Here is a 24,084-nt window from a genome sequence, read left to right on the forward strand (position 1 = left end):
ACTTGGTATTTTGCCTCGCGATACATACAGCGCCTCACCTTCCCAAATGGTCATCCATCTTGTACTGGCCAAGATCAACGTTGCTTAACTTTTGTGATCTGGCAAGAACCAGTGTGTCAACGTGATTGTGTCGTATATGGCAACCAACCATAAGTGCAACATGAATAGATTCTGAGCTAGAAAACAGCAATTCTTCAATTCAATTCAAAATGCATATCATAGAATGCGAGGACTAAAAGACAAAGTAAAGGATGCGAAAATTACGAAGCTGCCGAAATTAAAGCTAAGGGGCACTTTCGTTAGAACATGGTATTGATATACAAAATGGACAATAATGTTGTTGTCCATCATAAGCAATTCAGATTTAGGCAAGAATAAGTAAGTACCCAATGTCTTCTGGAAAGAATTCTGACCATAAAATTATCGGGGAAACCAATGCCAACAATAGAACCTTAGGATTCATACGATATTATGACAAATAAGAAAACGGTCCTCCGTACAAGATCAGGTAGTAGGTTTGTAAAGATGAAGAAGAATCTTATGTGGAAGAAAACGTTTGGCGCAATAGATAAGCTTACTTTATTCAAATTGACATCTTGTCGAATTAATTAGCATACAACTAAAAATAACCTGAAGATGTTTGAAAATCAAAAAACGCCATTTTTCCAGAAGTAATTTGTAGAAGGGCACATTTATTATCCAGCTAGCGGTCTTCTTCTTTGCATAGCTTTTAAACATGTGGCCGTACAACAGTTCCTACCCTTTTAACAAAGTATTTTTCATTATTGTTGTACTCTACAAGATCTTTCCAGCTGAATTAATTGGCAGTAGAGGGCAGACAAGGCAGTGTTGCATCATATGGTCCTTCCTTTCCACATTTGCAGATGGTTGGGCCAAGTTTGTGGCCCTGTTTTTTTGTACCAACTTTTCATTGTCCAATTGCTGTACTCAGGCAGTTAAGTATTTTACCTTGGGGCCATGGTGCTACTGAATCGGGGAGAAGAGCCTCAGGAGGAGAAATTCCCATGTAAGTGAGGAAGGTGATTTTCTTGCTAGCTTAGGGTTTTTTTCTCTTCTGCATGGCTTTTAAGTATGTGGTTATACACCCCTCCCCTCACATTTTTTTACACAGTATTTCTAGTCGCATGCAAGCGACTCTATAAGTCACTCCGTTGGTCGGTCTGTCGGTCTGTCCATAACACTTTTGTGCTTGGCCTTTTGGTCAAGATAAAAGTGTAGTATCTGTTCCGGCAGATGCTGCAAGCTATGACTAGCTAGGACTAGCTATGACTAGCAAAGACCAGATGTGGGGGCGGCCCCACATGCCTGACCTTTGACCGGCTCCCATTTCCCACCTCTCGGGAGCTGGTCCCCTTTTTCCCTTCCCCCTCCCTTCACTCCTCACATTAAAAATCGGCCTTGTGCCTAATTTGCTCGGTGGGGGAGCAAATAAATACCATCTGTTCCGGCAGATACTGCAAGCAAAGAACATATGTGGGGGCAACCTCACATATAAGACCTTGGTCAATCTAGGGGCAACCCTTCATACCAATTGTCACTATCTAGCTCCCCTACTCCCCGGGGAGTTGGTCCCTATTTCCCCTTCATTCCTCACATTAAAAATCGGCCTCATGCCTAATTTACTCGGTGGGGGAGCAAATAGATACCAACCCCACATATAAGACCTTGGTCAATGTAGGGGCAACCCTTCATACCAATTGTCACTATCTAGCTTCCCTACTCCCCGGGGAGTTAGTCCCCATTTCCCCTTCACTCCTCACATTAAAAATCGGCCTTATGCCTAATTTGCTCGGTGGGGGAGCAAATAAATACCGCTTTTCTTGGCATTTTGGCCAAGATCAAAGTGTTGTATCTGTTCTGGCAGATACTGCAAGCAAAGACCATATGTGGGGGCAGCCCCACATATAAGACCTTGGTCAATGTAGAGGCAACCCTTCATACCAATTGTCACTATCCAGCTCCCCTACTCCCCGGGGAGTTGATTCCCATTTCCCCTTCACTCCTCACATTAAAATTCGGCCTTGTGCCTAATTTGCTCGGTGGAGGAGCAAATAAATACCCTTTTCTTGGCCTTTTGGCCAAGATCAAAGTGTAGTATCTGTTCTTACTACATGCTGTACTTATGTTTGTAACTTTGTGATATAAAGTGGGGGATCACTTTTCTGTATTAATTTAATGTAAAATGATCAGCTACTTTACAACCAGTCAGTCTCAAGGCCATTCAAGTCATTCTCCAGATCATTCAAGTTGTTTTTGAAGGATTCCAGTTATTTTTTAAGCATTCAAGTCATCCCTAAGTTCATTAAAGTCATTCAATTTTTATTTAAGTCATTTCAGCCCATTTTTCGGTCATTTTAGTTTATCTTTAAGAATTTCATGTCAATCCTACATTCACGCATTCATTCATTACACGAGAGCATGCGACTAATGGCTATCGGTCTTGTTTTTTACCGTTGTACTCTACAAGAATTTTCAAGCTGAACTGGTCTTTCCTTTCCACATTTGCAGATGGTTGGGCCAAGTTTGTGGCCCTGTTTTTTTTGTACCAACTTTTCATTGTCCAATTGCTGTACTCAGGCAGTTAAGTATTTTACATGGGAGCCAGGGTGCTACTGAATCGAGGAGAACATCAGAAGGAGAAATTCCCATGTAAGTGAGGAAGGTGATTTTCTTGCTAGCTTAGGGTTTTTTTTTTCTCTTCTGCATGTGGTTATACAACAGCCCCCCCCCCCTATTTTTTTTTTACACAGCATTTTTTATTACTGTTGTACTCTACAAGAGTTTTCAAGCTGAACTGGTTGGCCAGTAGAGGGCAGACAAAGCAGCGTTGCATTGCATAGTCCTCCTTTCAACATTCGTAGATGGTCGGGCCAGTTTTGTGACCCCGTTTTGCCATAGCAACTTTTCATCACCCCATTACAGTTCTCAGGTGGTTAGGTATTTTCCATTAGAACAAGCGTGTTTCTGAACTAGAAGTGAGGCCCTCAGAAAGGGAGATTCTTATGCTAGTAGTATGAATGTGACATTTTCTAGCTAGGTTATGGTCTTTTGTGTTCTTGAAGCATGTTGCCATGAAAATATATCACACTTTTTTACAGTTCTTTATTGTGGTATTTTGCAAGATCTTTTAGCTGCACTTCTGGGCAGTTGAGGACAGACAAGCTAGTGGTTATTCAGAAGTAAAATAAAATGCACAATAATTTAACAATTGACTAAAAACCTCGACTTTAGGTTTTCTATTCCTTTTCATCCATCTTGTTTTTGGGATGAACAATGTCGTCTTTTGTATTTTGCCTTTTCTTTTTCTTTAATTTCATGATCGTTCACAAAACGGTTTTACTCCCACCTGATTGCCGTCGGCTAAGAATGGGCATTTATTTTCTTTCAACACGATCATATCGATAATTATGATAATCCACCATTTTCTTTGTCAGCATAGCCATTTTGAATATCTCTTTTGAAGTCGCGTAATGATGTACAAATATCATGCCTAAACCAGCGATGCCTTTGGAAGTGTGTGAGGGGGGGGATAAAAATGAAATTGAATCTTACAAGCTTTAAAAATAAAGATAAAATTATTTAACTATTATTTGTACTCCTAGGAGTTTTCACACAGGTCATGATCAAAGATTACTCATTGATAATAACCGGTGGTGTCTCCTGGAGACTAGGTGACAACAAGTCTATATATCTATAAAAGTGAGAATGTGGGTGTGTGAGGACACTTCTCAATGAATTTTGGATCTACAGACTTGAAATTTGGTATATAGGGTATTCGGACATGTGGAAAACGTTTTAATCGGTTTTTATCTGGAAAAAAAAAACTGTTGCTAAGGGCTTAAAATTAAAAAATTGGTATTTGGGAGTTATCAAATTTTTATTTGCTTATCAACTGCTTTACGACTGCGCATGAGTGAATTGTTCACATCATGTTAAGAATAAGTAGGTTTGAAAACACTCTTTAAAGATCGTGTTAATCTGGCTTAATGGTTATCATAATTGACTCACTGCCTTTAGGTTTTAGTTTCGATCTCCAGTAATTTTTTTTTTTTTTTTTTTTTTTTTACTTACAAGAAGTGAATTGTTTAAAAAAAAAAACTAAAGACGTAATACTCGCATGCACATGTCTCCGTTTCTTTCTGTTTATTTTTTACTTAATTTTTTTTAAAAGAAATTTAACGTTGCGTTTAATACTGGGCAATACCAGCTACATTTTCTAGTCTCTTTCTATTTCTAGTACACTCCATCTTTTTTTGAAAACCTTTGCAAATGATTTTGCATTATTGCAGTATCCACTTTTAATTGATTTCTCGCTGGCAGTAACCATTGGTCTTCACTGGGATTTGGATGGTAAGAAGCCTTCCCAATGTCCCTGTACTTTTCACACTTATCTAGTGGAGGTCTGATTAGTGCTTTCTCTCCTAGGTTTTTCCATCCGCCTTGACCCTCCTCGATTTTTATTATTATTATTTACTATCAAGGAGTTTCACACAGATCAATATCTTTGTCTGAGTGACAGCAAGTCTCCCCAAATTTCCACTATTCTCTGCAAATCACTTTGCATGATTGTTACAGCCATTTACCATTGGTTTCTCATTAACAACGACTGTCAGTGTTTATTTTTTTGAAAATTTTAGTAGCAATAAGCCTACCTAAGATTTCAGTACACTCTGCATGCATTCCTTCTAGTGGAGGTCTGGATGGTACTCTTCCCGGGTCTTTTCATTCTATTTGACTCTTCATGACCATTTTATGTGGTATTAACTGAGGCGAGTATCACCATTTTATTATTATTATTTTGTTATTATTATTATTATTATTATTATTCTATTATTATTATTATTATTATTTTATTATTATAATTATTATTATTATAATTATTATTATTTTATTATTTTTATTATTATTATTATTATTATTTTATTATTTTTATTATTATTATTATTATTTTATTATTATTTTTATTATTATAATTATTATTATTATTATTATTTTATTATTATTTTTATTATTATAATTATTATTATTTTTATTATTATAATTATTATTATTATTATTATAACATTCGTTAACTTTACAGTGTTGTGATGCTTTACACTATTTTTTTTTTTTTTTTTTCACTCAAAAGCGGGTTTTTACACCAAAGCTAAACATCAATTAGATGGAAAACATCTGGCATAGGATGTTTGCTGTGCCAAGCAGAACTGACTTCTGGAGTATGGTGATGTTGTGTTTGATTCCCAAGGAGTTTAACTCTTTCTCAAGATCATCTGGAATTGAGCCAAGTGCACCCATGATGATTGGCACGATGAAAGTTTTACATTCCACAACGTAACAATCTTCACCCTTGATTTCCGATAGTTCCATATTTTCTCATTCTTCTTACCTGCTAAGTCGAGGTAACTTGGGCAAGCTATGTTTATAATTTGATGTTCATTGGTCTTTTTATTCACAATCCCTCGGTCACACTGAACCATGAAATCCCAGAGAATGTTAACGTCCTCATTTTTCACTACCTCTTCTGGGTGATGGTGAACCATTTGTCCCTCACTTGGATTCCAAACTTCTGGCACATACTTCAATGCAGATTTGCACATACTTTGTCATGGCGACTCTTGTACTCTTTTTTGAGCAAGTGTAGAACGCGCACTAACAATGTATGACACTGTTTCAAGAGTCACACCACACAGCCTGCACTAATCAGAACAGTCCTTCCCGTAGATGTTTGCATTTGTATTTAGTGCCTGAGACATTTGAACGTGTTTAAAATGGAATGTGTTCAATTGAAGTTTAAGCTGTTTTGAAGGTCAACATTGAAAGTGTTTATAACGAATTGGTTTATTGAAAAATGGATTGGCAAAGGCAGTTTTTTTTTTTCTTTCTTCCTCTTCTTATTAGCAATTAGAGAAACGAACGTTCTTGTGTATTTTTTATTTAATTTATTGTTTCTCTCACTGGGACTGGACTTTATGACCAAAACTGAATGTAGCCACGTTGGGATCATCTTAAATGGATTAGTGTGTTCTGCCATGTTTTAGGAATTGAAGAACAGGATTAAATAAATTCAAGGAATGTTTATCAGAATTTTATTGAAGGATTTGGGTCAGGCTGAAAAATGTATAAGCTGATTATAAAACTCTTAACCTTTGACTATTTGTGTGTTACGGCATATCAATGCCTTTATTAAGATTATTTAATGCCTTTATTAAGATTATTTAATGCCTTTATTAAGATTATTTAATGCCTTTATTAAGATTATTTAATGCCTTTATTAAGATTATTTAATGCCTTTATTAAGATTATTTAATGCCTTTATTAAGATTATTTAATGCCTTTATTAAGATTATTTAATGCCTTTATTAAGATTATTTAATGTCTTTATTAAGATTATTTAATGCCTTTATTAAGATTATTTAATGCCTTTATTAAGATTATTTAATGCCTTTATTAAGATTATTTAATGCCTTTATTAAGATTATTTAATGCCTTTATTAAGATTATTTAATGCCTTTATTAAGATTATTTAATGCCTTTATTAAGATTATTTAATGCCTTTATTAAGATTATTTAATGCCTTTATTAAGATTATTTAATGCCTTTATTAAGATTATTTAATGCCTAAAGAATATATGGCATATAAAGGGCATTAGTCTGTGCGCGTATGTTCAGTTAAGTCAAAAACTACAGAAAAAACACCCACAAAGTTAGTATAATTATTTAATTATTTAAATTTTGAGATAAGTATTTTGTACATTTAGTTATTTATTTGCGGACTATTATCCTTATCTTCTATAGTAGTTTCATGATGTTTCGACCTACTATCCCTCTGGCCTTTATCAGGTTGTTAACCCCGACGGGACAGGAACGTTGAATCTTCAATTGTAACTTCAGTAACTACTGCCTTCCATAGTTGTTATCGTCTCACAACGCTTTGGCCAATTAATCCTCTGGCCAGCTTTGGGTAGGATTGAAATGTGGATAGAGATGTTGAATTGTTGTGCAGGTGAGCATTGTCTGAAGATAGCGGTTTCAATCCCACCCAAAGGCGGTCAGAGGATTAGTTGGCCAAAACGTGGTGAGATGACAACAACTATGGAGTCAGTAATTACTGAAGATACAGTTGAAGATTCTGCATTTCTATCCTGCCGAGGTTAACAACCTGACAAAGGCCAGAGGAATAGTTAGCCGAAACATCATGAAGCAACAATTATTATAGAAGATGAGGAGAATAGTCCACAAATCAATAAATAAAAAAGGATTAAATAAATTCAAGGAATGTTTATCAGAATTTTATTGAAGGATTTGGGTTAGGCTGAAAAATATATATAAGCTGATTATAAAACTCTTTTAACCTTTTGACTGTGTGTGTTACGGCATATCAACGCCTTTATTATTATTACCGAATGCCTAAAGAATATGTGGTATATAAAGAACAATTATCTGTGCGCGAATGTCCAGTTAAAAGTCAAAACCTACAGAACAAACACCTACAAAGTTAGTATACTCTTGATCAGTTTTGTTCAGTGTAAAAAATCTGCTGACACTGGTAGCAGCAAAAGCTTATATATAAAAATGACCAAGCCGGCTGCGCAATGTGACGTCACAGCAGAGACAAAAACGCACACTTGGATGGAGAAGACTGTTCAGAGAAGCATGTGTTCGAGACGTGACAAGAGAAGCGCATGTTCGAGGCGTGGGTGACGTCACAGCAGGGACAAAAAGTCACACACAGCCTGAGAAGGAAAAATAAACTGTTTAAATATTTAGAAAAAAATGTGCTATTAGAAATACCAAATACAAAGGCTTTTGTAAAAAATAAATAAGTGTGTTGATTTTTTTTTTTCTTTTCTTCTATTTCCTTGCGATGGAGTCTACAACGTGTTGGGTCAGTTGAAATGTAAGGACACCGTTAAAAAAAAGGTTACACCAGGATGAACAATATCTTAAAGTTAGGAAAATATTATTTATTCTCTGATGGTAAACTGGGCCGGGTTTTTTCAAGGAGAGTCGGTTTTTCAAGTGTTATTATGTACAAATTTGGAAAATAAAATACCGACTAATTCTGTGAGGAATCTATTATACGGAGTAAAGTTGTATGTGTGTATGTCCAATAAAAGAGAAAGGGGTTGCAAGGAGGAAAAAGAGGGAGTTGGGGGAGAGGAAAGATAGAGACGGATCAAGAGAGGTAAAGCAAAGTTTTAATAGAAATAGGTTACTTTTACCTCGAGTAAGGTCGGGTAACTCTACTAGTTTAATATAATAAAGACAGTCGAAATAATCACTGTCTGTGTGTCCAGTTAAGTCATAAACTACACAAGGCACACTCAAAAACATTAAATCGTCGAATTCAATATGATCGTGACTTTATTATGGTAAATTAATACTCTAATATAATATTTATTTCCTAACGACTAATTTTCTGTATGGAAGAGGGAGTTAAAAATGTAACTTTTTCTTTTTATTCTTATTGACAGTTTGTAGTATTTGCTTATTCTGACCACTGTTCTACTCTTGAGTGTTATTTTCACAACGTTTCGGTCGATGGATCCTCCGACCACCTTCAAGTGTATCTTGTCAAGCTCAAAAATCTTTCACTACTTGAACAATTGCTTCTCTGAACACGGCTCGAATACATTTGCTTTTTGGAACATGTTTCGAACATTTGCTTCTCTGATCACGAGCAATTGCTTCTCCGAACACTTCTCTAACGTGTACTTCTTCAAACACATCTCAAATACCTCTGCTTCGCCGAACACGTCTCAAATACCTCTGCTTCGCCGAACGCGTGTCGAATACTTCTGCTTCGCCGAACGTGTGTCGAATACCTCTGCTTCTCCGAACGCGTGTCGAATACCCCTGCTTCTCCGAACGCGTGTCGAATACCCCTGCTTCTCCGAACGCGTGTCGAATACCCCTGCTTCTCCGGCCGCGTGTCGAATACCCCTGCTTCTCCGGCCGCGTGTCGAATACCCCTGCTTCTCCGGCCGCGTGTCGAATACCCCTGCTTCTCCGGCCGCGTGTCGAATACCCCTGCTTCTCCGGCCGCGTGTCGAATACCCCTGCTTCTCCGGCCGCGTGTCGAATACCCCTGCTTCTCCGGCCGCGTCTCGAATACCCCTGCTTCTCCGGCCGCGTGTCGAATACCCCTGCTTCTCCGGCCGCGTGTCGAATACCCCTGCTTCTCCGGCCGCGTGTCGAATACCCCTGCTTCTCCGGCCGCGTGTCGAATACCCCTGCTTCTCCGGCCGCGTCTCGAATACCCCTGCTTCTCCGGCCGCGTCTCGAATACCCCTGCTTCTCAGAACACGTCTCGACTACCTCTGCTTCTCCAAATACGTGGTTCTCTGAACACCTTTCTCCGACAAAGTCTGTCTTTGTATCTCTGCTGTGACATCACATCGTGCAACCGGCTGGGTCATTTGCATATGTTAGCTGCTGCTAGCTATTAGTAAAAAAAAGAAGCTTTTAATGTAATACAAACTATTGAATGTGGAATGCAATAAATTTTCCCTGTGGAGGTTTCTTTATGAACATAGATGCTGATGATGGCCGAATCACGTAAAATACAATGCGTACATTATTATGTGTGTTTGTATGTCCATGTTTGTCTGTCTACCTGAGGAACTGTCTCTACCAAACTATTTCATTATTTAGTCTACAGACTTGAAACTTGATATATAGGGCGTTTGAACTTGTGGAACGAATTCGATTTGGTTTTTAGCCAGTAAAAATATCTGCTAAGGGATCAAAATTGAAAACAATTTGAACATGGTAGATGTAAGTGGACTTAAAGTGCCCTTATACGCATATATATTTATACGTTAAAGTAGGTTAAATTTTTTTTTTTTTTTTTTTTTTTTTTTATCCCTCTGACGTTAGTGGAAACAGTAATGAATAAGGCTGGGGAGCTATATGTTTTGGTTTCAATTCTAGCTGATGGCACTCAAGTAATATTTTTTCAACTTTTGAAATTAATACTATATACTGAGTACAATATAATAATCAATAGAGAAGCATTTAGCTCTGGAATACCATGGTCTAAAAAAGTTCCTTCCCTATTCCTCTTTCTACAATCCTTATTGATTTCACAGTGTAATAAAGTCTGTATATAACTTTACTTTTTATCCTTTTAAATCATATATATATAGGAGCCTTGATTGTCGTACAGACGGTCGGGTTTCAATCCTGGCTTGAGGTAGTTGCCTGTCTAGCCGCACTGATGAGCTGTGAAACAGCGAAACAATACTGTATGTGGATGACTATATATATGCATATTTATTTATACAAGCATGTTTAGTCATACGTGCATGTATGTGTATTACATATGCGTATAAATACGTGTATATATATGTATAAATAGATATGTACATATATATGCATATACATGTACATACATATGTATACACATAAATGTATATATGCGTACGTATATGTATGTACGTATATATATATATATATATATATATATATATATATAGACACATATAAAAATGCATATGTAACACACACACACACACACATATATATATATATATATATATATATATATATATATATATATATATATATATATTCACACATTTGTAGAAGTCAGTACTTGCCAATATTCAGTCACTCTATAAGTCAAGCATGCCATTCAATTAACCAGCAACTTCCCCTGTGTTGGAAATCTTCCAAAAAATTATCGTATGTCTGTAGATGTTCTGATATACGATGGCTTCTATTGCCAATATGCCTCCTTGGCTCATAACGTACTTCTATCAAATATAATGTTATCATTTACCTATGAATAGATGAAGCAACCTCTGCACTCGGACTCATTCTTCTATAATGTCTCATTACAATCCAATTATGTCATGGGACACCGACAATGTCATGTCTGCATCTACACTTTGTTTTCCATTAGTCAAAAGTTAGATTTGAATTAGGCCATTCTGGACAAGAACATGGTGTAATATTGCTTTAGAATACAACAAAAATTGGATATATAGCCCTATAGCGCTTATATGACCCAGAAAACAGCAATCCTTCCCTCTTTGTCGGAAAATTCGTTCCTGGAATGTGAGGACTAAAGGAGAAAAATAAAGGAAGCGAGAGTTACACGTATGCCGAAAGTAAATGCAAGATCCACTTTTTACTCTCCTTGAATTATACAGACGACTGTTCTTCTTTCCGGTTGGAGCATCCTTAAGGCTACCTATTGAGAAAGAAAGTTATATATATACTAGCTTGGGTGCTCGGCGTTGCCTGGGTGTTTGAAGGTGTGTTGAACAAAAAAAAAAGTGGTAGTAGGCAGGCAGGCTCGAACCTGTACCGTAATGGAAGAAAAGAATATAAAAAAAAGTGTCGTCTTTGCTGTTGCGTCCATCACCAAACCGGAAGTGGCGAATGTTCAAATTAAGGCTAGTCAATCGAAAAGAGGGGATGACTTTCGAAAATATCGGCCAAAAAAGGTACCCCTCCCTGTAGAAAAGTGCCCCGTTGAGGAAAAAAAGAAATAATTGTTTTTTATCCATTTTTTTTCAATATTTGCAGTTTTAACAAAAAAGCTACAATAATATCAGAGCATATCCATTTACACTGAACATCTATAGAATGCCAACGTCAATATATTACATTTGAATGAGTCCCCTGTGGAATTTTCACAGGTCCCGCTAGTTATTATTATTATTAAAAAAAATATATATTGTTTCTGAATTTTGGAGCTGATGATTAATAGTTCACATAATTTTAATTATTGTGACTGCTGTTCTCATCCTGAGTGTTATTCACACAACGTTTCAGTCAATATAACCCTCGGCCTTCTTCAGGTTTATCTTTTTAAACACTGGAATCTTTCTGTCAAACTCGGGAATCTGCACAGAATTTTGAATGGAACCATTGTATTTAATCCACGGGGGTGGCATGGGCTCGTACCCTCAGCAACGCTTCAAGTAATTCGCAATTTATTTTAATTTTTATTTAATTTTTAATTTATTTTAATCTTTATGTATTTTAAGTATCGCCTGCACTGAAGATTGAACCTTCAACATCCGGAAGAGTGCAACTTTGAACTGAATTTTACCAAGTATTTTATCCACTATGCCACGGGTCCTTAGCGTTTCTGTTTTTCGCTTCGTCTATTTCACACGTCATGATGAAATATTGTCAATGTAAAAAAGATACTGTTCATAAACAGATATACTATGAGTATTACCGTAGTATATTCTCGAACTTATGAATATTAATATCTGAATCCTTTGTTACTAAGCAACGTTGCCCTTTCAGTGTTGTTGTAGCATTTTGTATCGATAAAATAACGCCCGGGATGATGCAAGTGTTTTTTTTCCATCTGTTTCTCCGAATCGATGAACAAAACAGGAAAATTTCACATCCTACTTAAAGAACAGAACAAAGAAAGCGTCTGATATGAATCAATACCAATGATTGATATTTAGTCTTGAGCCTATAAAGCTTTTAACGTTCCTATAAACTTTTACATGATATATTTGATACTAGAAGATGTACCCGGCTTTGTCCGGTATTAAAATAATTCCTTTAAAAAATGAAGTAAAAAAAAAACGGAAAGAAATTGAGATATGTGCACGCGAGTATTACTTTTTTTTTTTCAACAGTTCACTTCTTGAAAGTAAAAAAATACTCGAGCTGAGATCGAAACCAAAACCTAAAGAGTCGATCAACTACGATAACCAGTAGACCAGCTTGACACAATATTTAAAAACTGTTTTGAAACCTACTTATTCTTAACCAAAGGAAGCTGTCATGTGAACGATTCATGCATGCGCATTCGTGAAACAGTTAACAAACGGATAAAAATCCGATGACCCCCTCCCTTACAAATTTTTCAATTTTGACTCCTTAGCAGCACCTTTTTTCCGGATGAACACCATTTAAAAAGTTTTACACATGTCTGAATACTCTATATATCAAATTCTGAAGATCAAAAATTGGTTGACTATATAGGTTGAGAAGTGTCTTTACACACACAGTCTCACTTTTATAGATATATAGATAATCTTGCTTGTGTATGTGTGCGCGCGTATGTTAATTGTTTGGTTTTGACACATCAACCCTCTTCTGGTTTTTAATAAAGCTTTTAACGGACCCATAAAATTTTATTTTGCCATATTTAATATTTGCCTGGGTGCCCGGCGTTGCCTGGATGTTTGGAGGCGTATGTTGAGCAAAAAAGAAAAAGTTGTAGTAGGCAGACTTGAACCCGTGACGTGAAGGTGGAAAAGAAAGTGAAATAAAATCTGAAGTTTTACCCCTGCTCCATGACTCGACCAGAAGTTCGGAACGTTAAAGTTAGTAAAGTCATTCCAACCGATAGAATGACTTGCAAAAATGGCGACGCAAAAAAAAAAAAAAAAAAAAAAAAGACGACCCTCATTGTAGAAAACTTCCCAGTTTAAGATGAAGTAATTAATGTTTTTAGCCAGTTTTTCGATATTTGTTCTACGAAGGGACGTGCTTCAAAACGATACCGATCTCGTGAAAATCTGCCGCATCTTTCGAAAGTTTTAGGCAGACATACATGCATACATCTATACATGCATACATCTATACATACATACATAGATCTATACATACATACAGCTATACATGCATACATACATCTATATATACATACAGCTATACATACATACATACATCTATACATACATACATCTATACATACATACATCTATACATACATAATACATACATACATCTATACATACATAACACATACATACATCTATACATACATAGATACATCTATACATACATAATACATACATACATAATACATACATACATACATACATAATACATACATAATACATACATAATACATACATACATAATACATACATACATCTATACATACATAATACATACATACATCTATACATACATGATACATACATTCATCTATACATACATACATTCATCTATAAATACATACATACATCTATACATGCATACATACATATATACATCTATGCATACATACATCTATACATGCATAATACATACATAAATCTGTACATACATAAATCTATACATACATACATAGTACATACATACATAGTACATACATACATAGTACATACATACATAGTACATACATACATAGTACATACATACATAGTACATACATACATAATACATGCATACATCTATGCATACATAATACATACATACATCTATGCATACATAATACATACATACATCTATGCATACATAATACATACATCTATACATACATAATACATACATCTATGCATACATAATACATACATGCATACGTAATACATACATACATCTATGCATACGTAATACATACATACATCTATGCATACATAATACATACATACATCTATGCATACATACTACATACATACATCTATGCATACATACTACATACATACATCTATGCATACATACTACATACATACATCTATGCATACATAATACATACATACATCTATGCATACATAATACATACATACATACATAATACATACATACATCTATCTATCTATACTACATACATCTATACATGCATGCATACATCTATACATGCATACATCTATACATGCATGTATACATCTATACATCTATGCATACATACATGTATACATACATGTATACATCTATACATACATGCATACATCTATACATACATGCATACATCTATACATACCTACATACATCTATACATACCTACATACATCTATACATACATACATACATCTATACATACATACATACATCTATACATACATACATACATTTAAACAGACAGGTGAGATTTATATGATAGATATTTTTGTTTTTGTCTTTTGTGTTTCGTTTTACTTCAGTAGAAGTCCTCAGAAATCAAATAAACCTCTTCCGAGGGCAAACACTTGATCTCTGTATGATTAGATACATAGATATTCGAATATTCCGTTCAAGCCATCCTTTATCTCTCAAACATTGAGTTAGGAAAATTATGTTTTCAGCTTTTTTACTATCTCCAATTTACCATTTAAATATCTTATATTATACCTCCCTTGTGATCCCTTGGTCTTGCTATATTCTAGGACAAGAATCCATCTAGTCTGGTTGAGTATCTAGTTTCGTGCTGTTATTTGAGATAACATCACTTTAAGAAGGTGCACTATTCCTCGTAAAAGCAAGCGTTGGCTAACCATACTAAGGAGAGGTTATTTGGGCCGCGAATACGATATGATTCTCAATATGTAATCAGGGTTTATGCGTAGGGAAAAGTATCCTTATTCTAGGTCGTCCTGATAAACCCTTGTACATAGAAACCTTAGATACTCTAGAAGGCGTTCAAGTTCTCGCCAGTAGCCATTCAAGTTCTAGGAGGTGATTGTTTGGTTTTACAGCACATCAACCCTTTCCTGGTTTTATACAAGCTTTTAACGTGTCTATAAAATTTTGCATGTTATATTTAATACGATCTTATTTAGGTGTGTTCATGTGTTCATTGTTGTTTGGTTTTACGGCATAATCAACCCTCTTCTGTTTTTTTTATTATATTTCCATGGAACTACTTCCCTGCAGATTACTGTATGGTCGTCTCCAAATTCTAGATTAACAAATCCTTTATTTGTTTGGCTTTGTTTTTTTGTTTGTTTTTTGTTTTTTTTTTGTTTGTTTGTTTGTTTTTTGTTTTTTTTTGTTTGTTTTTTTTTTGTTTGTTTTTTTTGTTGTTTATTTTGTTTTATTTTTGTTTTTTTACTAATAAACTTTCTGTCGATATTTTCATGGTATTGTGCGGGTATGTGTGACGGTGTTTTGACTAGTTATTTTTTCTTTCTTTTTTTTTCTTTTTTTTCTTTATCTTTTTTCTTTTTTTTTACGACATATAAACCCCGTTTGTGTTAACATTATGGGACTGTTTCCTTGCAAACTACAATCTTAAAGACACACACACACACACACACATATATATATATATATATATATATATATATATATATATATATGTATGTATATATAATCAGAACAAGTAGTTATTAAAACATGTTAAAAAACACTTTGAAAAAGAGTTAAAACTTTTTGCATTTTACAAAGGAAACACTAAATAAGTGGATAGTCCTTAATCCGCGGAGTTTCGAAGAAATACTTTCCTTTTCATTAGAGGGCAGGATTTAGCAAAATGTGGGATCGGATTTCGCTTGCAAAAATATTAAATGAAACTGCAAGTAAGTCAAAGATCTTACTTAATAACAAAAAGTGAAGCAGAGGGAATAGGGTGAATAAAAAAAGTGATTTCACGTGAATGGATAGACTAGTGAAGGGCAAAATATCCAATGACGGTAAAATCTAAAGATGCAGAATCCAAGAAAGTTAGTTAAATTTCCATTCGCACAAGTAAAATCCAAGGAATCGCGTAATTGGAAGATGGTCCAAAGTAATCCAAAAGGCAGAAATACGTGGGATAATTCACAAATAGGTACTATTTGTTCTTATTATAAGCTCTATCTCCTTTTTGGTTTTATCGAGCTTTTACATCTGGTTAAGATTATTTGATAAGATTCGAGCTATCCCTTCAAGTGCAATTGTTTGTCCTACTTGCACTTTGTTCACTGGATATATTTATTTATTTGGGAAAAATATATTTCACCTTTTATTCATACCAATCCTCTAATTTATGAAGCTCAATGTACTTACAGAGCATATCTCTATATAAATAAAATGAACTCATTTTTCCCGTCTGATTTTGACCTTAATAGGATTAAAAATCAAGATATTTCATGCAAATATAATATGCACAAACGGCAGAACAATATCTGAGGTGTGTTATAGGCTTATTATTTCTCAAATTCCTCGATAATCTTAGATTTCTATACTTTTTCTGCTGAGAAGTCACGGCCAAAATCGGTTAAGATCAATGGAAGTGGTAAAATATTTTCTCTCTTATAAATTCCTCCTCCCCCTACCACCACTTAACACCGTTTGGGGATCGTTCACAAGGAACAGTTGAGAAGAGAACACCAGTTTGGCTTCGTAGTTCTTTCATGTAAAGTTATTTAAAATCACTAAACTAAGCTGCAGTGCTCTGTGGCGTAGTGGTTAGCGTGCTGGACAATTCACATTATATTTTCACGTTCGCGCCGACCTACCGTAGTCGTTTTTTTTTTTTTTTTCCTAAATAACTGGAATGGACTTTTCTTGGTGGCCGAACTGTTAACGTTGCAGATGTTTTTTTTTTTTCACACTTTATTTTCCTACTTTTACTCATGACTCCGGGTTTGATCCTTCCTACTTACCTACCATAACATTTTTTTAAACTCCCCCCCGTCCCGGAAACAAACACTCGGGCAACGCCGGGTACCCCCGCTAGTAAAAAATAAATGACAAAATTCTATATTCCAAATTTCAAGATGTTGTCCATCTTAACGTTTTTTTTTTTTAAATATGTTGAAATGGGCAATTCTTGACAGCACCTGTTTCGTAGCGGAAAATCATGTAATTATTATGTCATTTTTTTTTTTAATTTATTACGCCCTTACTCATCAGAAAAATAGGAACTCATCACCTTTAACAGAAAATAAAGGACTATGGTCATGATAACAAAATCCGAAAATTGGAAGAGAAGTTGCAATTGTGTTTTCTTTTAGTTACGTCATCTTTGAATTTCAATGTACAATCACCAACACCAAATCTCTCTCTCTCTCTCTCTCTCTCTCACTCACTCACTCACTCACTCACTCACTCTCTCTCTCTTTCTCTCTCTCTCTCTCTCTCTCTCTCTCTCTATATATATATATATATATATATATATATATATATAAAGCCTGAAGAATCCTAGAGTGGATGAAACGCGGAATATTCAGTGTAGCTTAATCGCCATATACATTTCATAACTTATTAACTAGCTCTACCTACGTATTGAGCACTTTTCAAGTAAATACTTAAAGTTTACGCATAAATCTATACTTTCGTATATTAATTTTATGTGAGTAAATTAAGTAGTTATATATATATATATATATATATATATTACTCCTATAAATTTGGTCTTTTTGTGTATTGATATTCATATTAAAAACACATTTTTCTATTTATTTGAAAAGAAAATGCAACTTTGTTATATATGGGTCATGAAATTGCATTCAGCTAATTTGCATATTTTTTAAAACATTTATTTTATTTAACTCCCTATTTGTTTGTTTTTTTTCCGGTTTTCTTATGGGATGATCATCTTTAGTTAACTATTATGTGTAATTATATTCATGCATATATTCTACATGATTTATACTTGAGTAATATTTGCGTAAAATGGCTATAATAAACATAAACATCTTTCTATATATTATGTATGCGTATATATATATTTGTTAAAAAAAATTGCGTACCAAACGCCTCCATCAGGTTTTGGTCTGCAGATATGAAACTTAATATACAGGATATTCGAACCCATACGAAACTTTGTATTTGAGTTTTAGCCGAGGAAAATCGGTGCAAATGTGTGAAAATTTTAAAAATGGAATTTGCCAGATAAAGGTCGAGCGACGGCATTACGAATATGCATACGTGACGTAATAGCTATTGGTTCAGGTTTTAATTTTTAGCCTTGCAGCAAACATGTCTTTATAGATCAGGCATTAATGGCAAGAGGAAAAAATAAGTCGTAAGCTAAACGTTCTGGTTTCGATTCTCCGTGGTGGCGCACGAGTCATTTTTCTTTTTTAAATTTTTAAATCATTGCTATATATTGAGTCCAATATAATATAATAATAATAAATACGAAATCTGTATTATTCAAAATATCACATTTAAGCGTATTTTATGACTGGGCAATGCGAGTCGGCTTGCTAGAGTGTGTGTGTGTGTGTGTGTGTGTGTGTGTGTGTGTGTGTGTGTGTGTAAACTAAGGAGTTTTAATTGGTTTTGAAATGCGATCAGAAGGGGAATATTGGCGCTATGCTTACAGAGCTTATAATGATAATTCTCCTTGAGAAAAAACTCTTAAAAGACCGCCTAAATTTTGAGTGGATTAAATACCTGCACATATAGAATTTCCACTGCTAAAACTGGAAAGAAACCCATAGGATAGATTGCGATGAAAAAAAAAAATCTTTAAATAAAAAAATAAAATTGAAGTTGCAAAATGTTGTCTGCTTCAATCTTAAAGTCGACAAGATGGCTACCACGATATGAGATGAATCAGATTTTTTTTTTCGATGTTGGCGAGCTCATGAAGAGTTTTATATAGAAAATAAGTAATGAATATAAATTATTTTCTAAAATATAAATTCAGACTTCAAAACCTGAGGAAATCAAAATAGTCGCTTATAGTATAAAAATATAAGTGAACAAGAGAAAGATGTTGTAGTTTGCTCGAAGCATTGGGCATAGTGTGAAAAGGGTTGTTTGAAGGCTATGTCAATGCAGTTTGTGGGTAAACACCGTGGACATGTGTTAGTGTATAAAAGAATATGGCAATATTGAAGGAATTTCAATAATTTTCAATTATATTATGTTTATTTACCAACATATGTTTATTTACCAACAATGTCTCGTACAGGGTAGTGGGTGTTAATATCCGTAATTTTCGAGAATAAAATCTCTTCGTTAGGAAAGAAAAGAAACTTTGCAACTGTTCAGCGAATCTTTGATTTCTCTTTCTTTTTGCATCGGTTACCGGAAGTCAGTCATTCAGTCAAGCTGTCAATAGGTACGAGTTTTGATGACTATTAATTAAGTATTGTTCGGAATTATTATATCTGTTTTCTTTTCTTTGTGTATATGACTATCCTAAGTGCCCGGCGTTGCCCGGGTATTTGGAGGTGTGTTGAGCAAAATAAAAAGTGGTAGTAGGCAGGCAGGCTCGAACCCGTGGCACGCAAACAGAAAAGAAAGTGAAAGAAAACCTGACGTCTTATTCCTACTCCATGACGCGACTGGAAGTTCAGATCGTTGAAATTAGTAAAGTTATTCCAACCGATACGATGACTTGCAAAACGCCGACCTTACTTGTAGAAAACTGCCCAGTTGAGGGTGAAGGAATTAATGTTTTTAACCAATTTTTCTATATTTGCCGTCCAAAAGGTCGAAGTTCAAAATGATACCGACCTCGTGAAAATTCGTCGCCTCTGTCGAAAAAACATACATACATACATACATACATACATAAATACAGACAGACAGACATTTAAACAGACAGATGACATTTATATAATAGACTAGATGTTGTCTGTTATTCTTAAAAGTGTGTACTTAGAAGTTTTAATGCTGTGTGTTAAGCGGTGTTTATATCCGTCGTGGATAATGAAACCGTCTAAGGGATAACTACGTGTTGGTAGATTGATTCCCTTACAACAGTGTATACGTCAATATGCATAATGATGTATCATTTTTTATTTAATGAAAAGTCATTTTTTTAGACTGCGGTGCCATCCAGCCTAATCATAGAAGAATATATTGTTTTGTTTTGTTTTCGTTTTTTTTTTTTTTTTTTTTTTTCCTCCATTTTGTTGGTGTTGTTAAATCCGGAAGTGGTGACCTCTAAGAGAGAAAATTTGTACGTCCGATCACATTTATGATTTTATTGAAGTCAAATATCGTGTGTGACGCACGAAAATTGAATCACAATTCGTCATATTTTTTTAAAAACATTATTTCGTAAGCTTAAATATTTTAGAAAAGGTTGTATACCATTAAGTTTCAGAAATTAATATTAATAAAAATAAAAACGAATTTTCATTTAATAAAATTAGTACGACATTATTCGATTTTGTAAAACTTTTCTAAAATGTTTAACCTCACGAAATAATTCTTTCAAAAGATCTGACTGTCTCATGACAAATAAATCTTTGTTTCTGACTAGCCAATTTTCTGTTGTTGTAGAAACATTTTATTCGCAATATAATAATGATATTTCCATATATGCTTTTTTTAAAATACTTAATCTGAATGAATGGTAATAGGAAACAGTGATTACCCATTCACCAGCAAAATATGTGGAGTAGACTAAAGAAATTACTGGGAAAGGCTGAAAGAGCTGCAACTGTATACACTACAGCGCCGAAGAGAACAATATATCTATATATGGAAAATCTTGGAGGGTCCCAAACATAACACTAATAGAAAGAACCCATTAGCAGCGAGGAAGGCTCTGCTATATAAAAACCACACGTAGGACTAGACAGAAGATAAAGTCCCTCATCCACCACAGCTTCACCTACAGTGGCATAAGAACATTCAACTGTATTCCAGCCGCAAGAAGAAATATAAGGAGAGTGTGTGTCCCCCCGACACTTAAAAAAAACAACTGGACATCTGGCTGGAAAAGATACCTGATCAGCCATCAACACCAGGCTATCCTAGCCCAAATATCAATCGTCTAGTGGACTGGACCTCTGTATGAAGTGGACAGCCTGGTGGCAGTGGAGCTCCAGCTCATCTGTCTGAATAACCGACGGAATAACACAAACTACAAACTATAATCTACCCTCCAACGAAAATACACAAATATTGTATAACTCATTTAATACATAGTGATGTACATTTAAATTGTAATTTAATTACATCTAAGTATGTATAACACTCGACTTTATAGAAACCATGTGATAAACGTCAAAAGCACACAGCGACTCATCATACGATGGTGACAACAGCCGGTCTCGTTAGACTATGACGTTTTGCATCTAATCTGGTGCTTCTACTGTGGCTATACAGGCGAGGCTAGAGTTACCTCTCCAGATGCAGGCTTGAGCGGGTGGTAAGGAGACCTAAGTTTTCCCAGTTACCAGGGTCCCTCTCCTTGTATTGAGACAAAATACGATGGAACAGCAGAAGTTACCGGAAAGATGCTGCAGTGTTTCACCATCCGCCTATCGGGAATCCAAACCGGATCTTTGTCAGGATTCGCTATCTTAGCTCAAATGCAAATAAAGTACCATGGTTCAGTTGTACTTTAAATAGAAACATTCATTTCGAACTTGCTTTCGTTATATCAAAGAACGTACTGTTGATTTTATATGCTGGGCCATTCTGCTTTTACGGTATATAAAACTTCTAAAATGCATTTGTAATGTTAGGCTGTAACAGTGTTAACTTTAGTCAAAACTAACTGTTCCGTCTTTAATCGGATTTTTTCTATCTGCGAATAATCCCAGATACATAAAGTGCATTTGTGTGAAATAAAAAAAAAAATCGGCAGCTAAAATTTAAAAACTAAAAATAGTTCTGAGTATTTTCTGAAACGATCGTACGCCAGATCATTGTTGAGCCGAATTCTAAAAACGCGAGCAATAAATAATATTGTAAAAATTATTTTTCTATATTATGTATTTGTATGTATTCATTCTCTCTCTCTCTTATACATATATATACTCAACAGTAAACAGAAAGAGAGATTATGGCACTTGAAATGTGATCAAACCAGGGGGTAGAGCACAGCTACCTGCATTTCTAAAGATAACTTTCATGAATAAAATTAACTATTGGAAAATCGCTTAAAAGTTAGTTGGTCGAAATGAATAAGAATATGGAAATCCTGCTAGAAAGACAGAAAGTGGTGCTATGGACCAATAGCTTTCAAACACGGTCAAGACACGAAACTGGTGCTACCAAATCAGGCTGTCTGAAGATATCGGCTTCGTGACTTAAATGTACCAAACATTGACGTCATTGTTTTCATTTTCCTTTCTCTTTAAAAAAGAAAAACTAAATCATGTTCTGCAAAGTAAAAAAGAAACAAATTTTCTCTACAAAACAACCAAACTAAACATGGTGAATAAATATTTGAAGATATAAAGAACTTGAAGAACAAAAAAACTATTACCGAAAAGACGGGATTCGACATTTAAATAAACTGAAAAGGATTGATATGCCGTAATGCAAAACAACTAGATCAAACTTTATGGATAAATATTTGAAGGCATAATGAACTTGAAGGCCAAAAACTTTTACTAAAAATTACCGGATTCGGCACTAAATAATCTAAAAGAGGGTTGATATGCCGTAAAACAAAAGAAGCAAACAATCAAACCGAGTCATCAATCCGCACTAGTTTCCACCTCACGAGAGCCACCTTCCACACTATAGAAATATCCATTTCTGCGTGTGCGCGCACACATACACAATCTGACACTTACACACGTACACTTACACACACACACACACACTAGCACATGCACACAATGACACACAAAAACACTATGCTTTATGTCTGCCCGCGAGTACACACACACACACACACATATATATATATATATATATATATATATATATACACACATATATACATACACATACACACACAAAAGGACATTTCTAATCTACTATGTACGATTGAAACTCAAGGTAAATTATTCATGTTTCCTGCCACTTACATTTCACAAGAGTGCACCACAATATCAGAGAGGGGGAGGTATCAGAGGGTAGGATGCAAGCAGCCTTTGTGTATCAACAGTCATGAATGAAACCTACACAAACTAATGGACCGCGATAGTCGGACAAATTTTGTCTTTAAGGAAATGAACAACGAAGAGAACATTAAGATTTGTTTCTTTTTTTTCTTTTTTTCTTTTTCTATTGATGGAGTCCAATTACATTTCACTTGAAAATGCCCTCCTCCCCCTATTCCTCCTTCCTTGCGAGCACTTCGATATTTGAACAGATATCAAGAACTGAATTAACCGTGATTGGCTGTTATTTTTAACGGCGTATCGATCCTATTGGGTCATTTAAATTGTATCGTAGATTCTTATGCGCAGCTTATTTGCAGTAGTATTGGGTTGTATTTCGCTGATGTGAAATATATATGTAAATATATGTGTGTCTGTGTGTTTGTAATGTGAAGTGGATGTCTTTGTTCTATGTCCGAACAGAAAAAAAAAAGGTCATCGGAAATAGAACAAAGACATCCATTTCACATTACAAATACAAGTACATTTTCTGATATTTTATTTCTAAATACATATATATATATATATATATATATATGTGTGTGTGTGTGTGTGCATGCATATCTATAGTCATGATCATATTTATTGGCACGGTCCATTTGTCTTAAAAATCCTTAAGAAAAGGGTTCATCCATTTCACATT

The 24,084-nt window shown here is 34.8% G+C and overlaps 1 protein-coding gene and 1 pseudogene across 37 annotated transcripts in view; both read left to right on the top strand.

The window, feature by feature from the left end:
• Nucleotides 1–24,084, top strand: part of LOC145296067 (tyrosine-protein phosphatase Lar-like) — a 1,305,806-nt gene that overhangs the window by 290,719 nt on the left and 991,003 nt on the right. The gene's annotated exons all lie outside the window — the stretch shown is intronic.
• LOC145296395 (U2 spliceosomal RNA) lies at nt 2,079–2,220 on the top strand (annotated as a pseudogene).

Source organism: Euprymna scolopes, chromosome 16, assembly GCF_053919585.1.
Source record: "Euprymna scolopes isolate OS-2025 chromosome 16, ASM5391958v1, whole genome shotgun sequence".
Taxonomy (NCBI): domain Eukaryota; kingdom Metazoa; phylum Mollusca; class Cephalopoda; order Sepiida; family Sepiolidae; genus Euprymna; species Euprymna scolopes.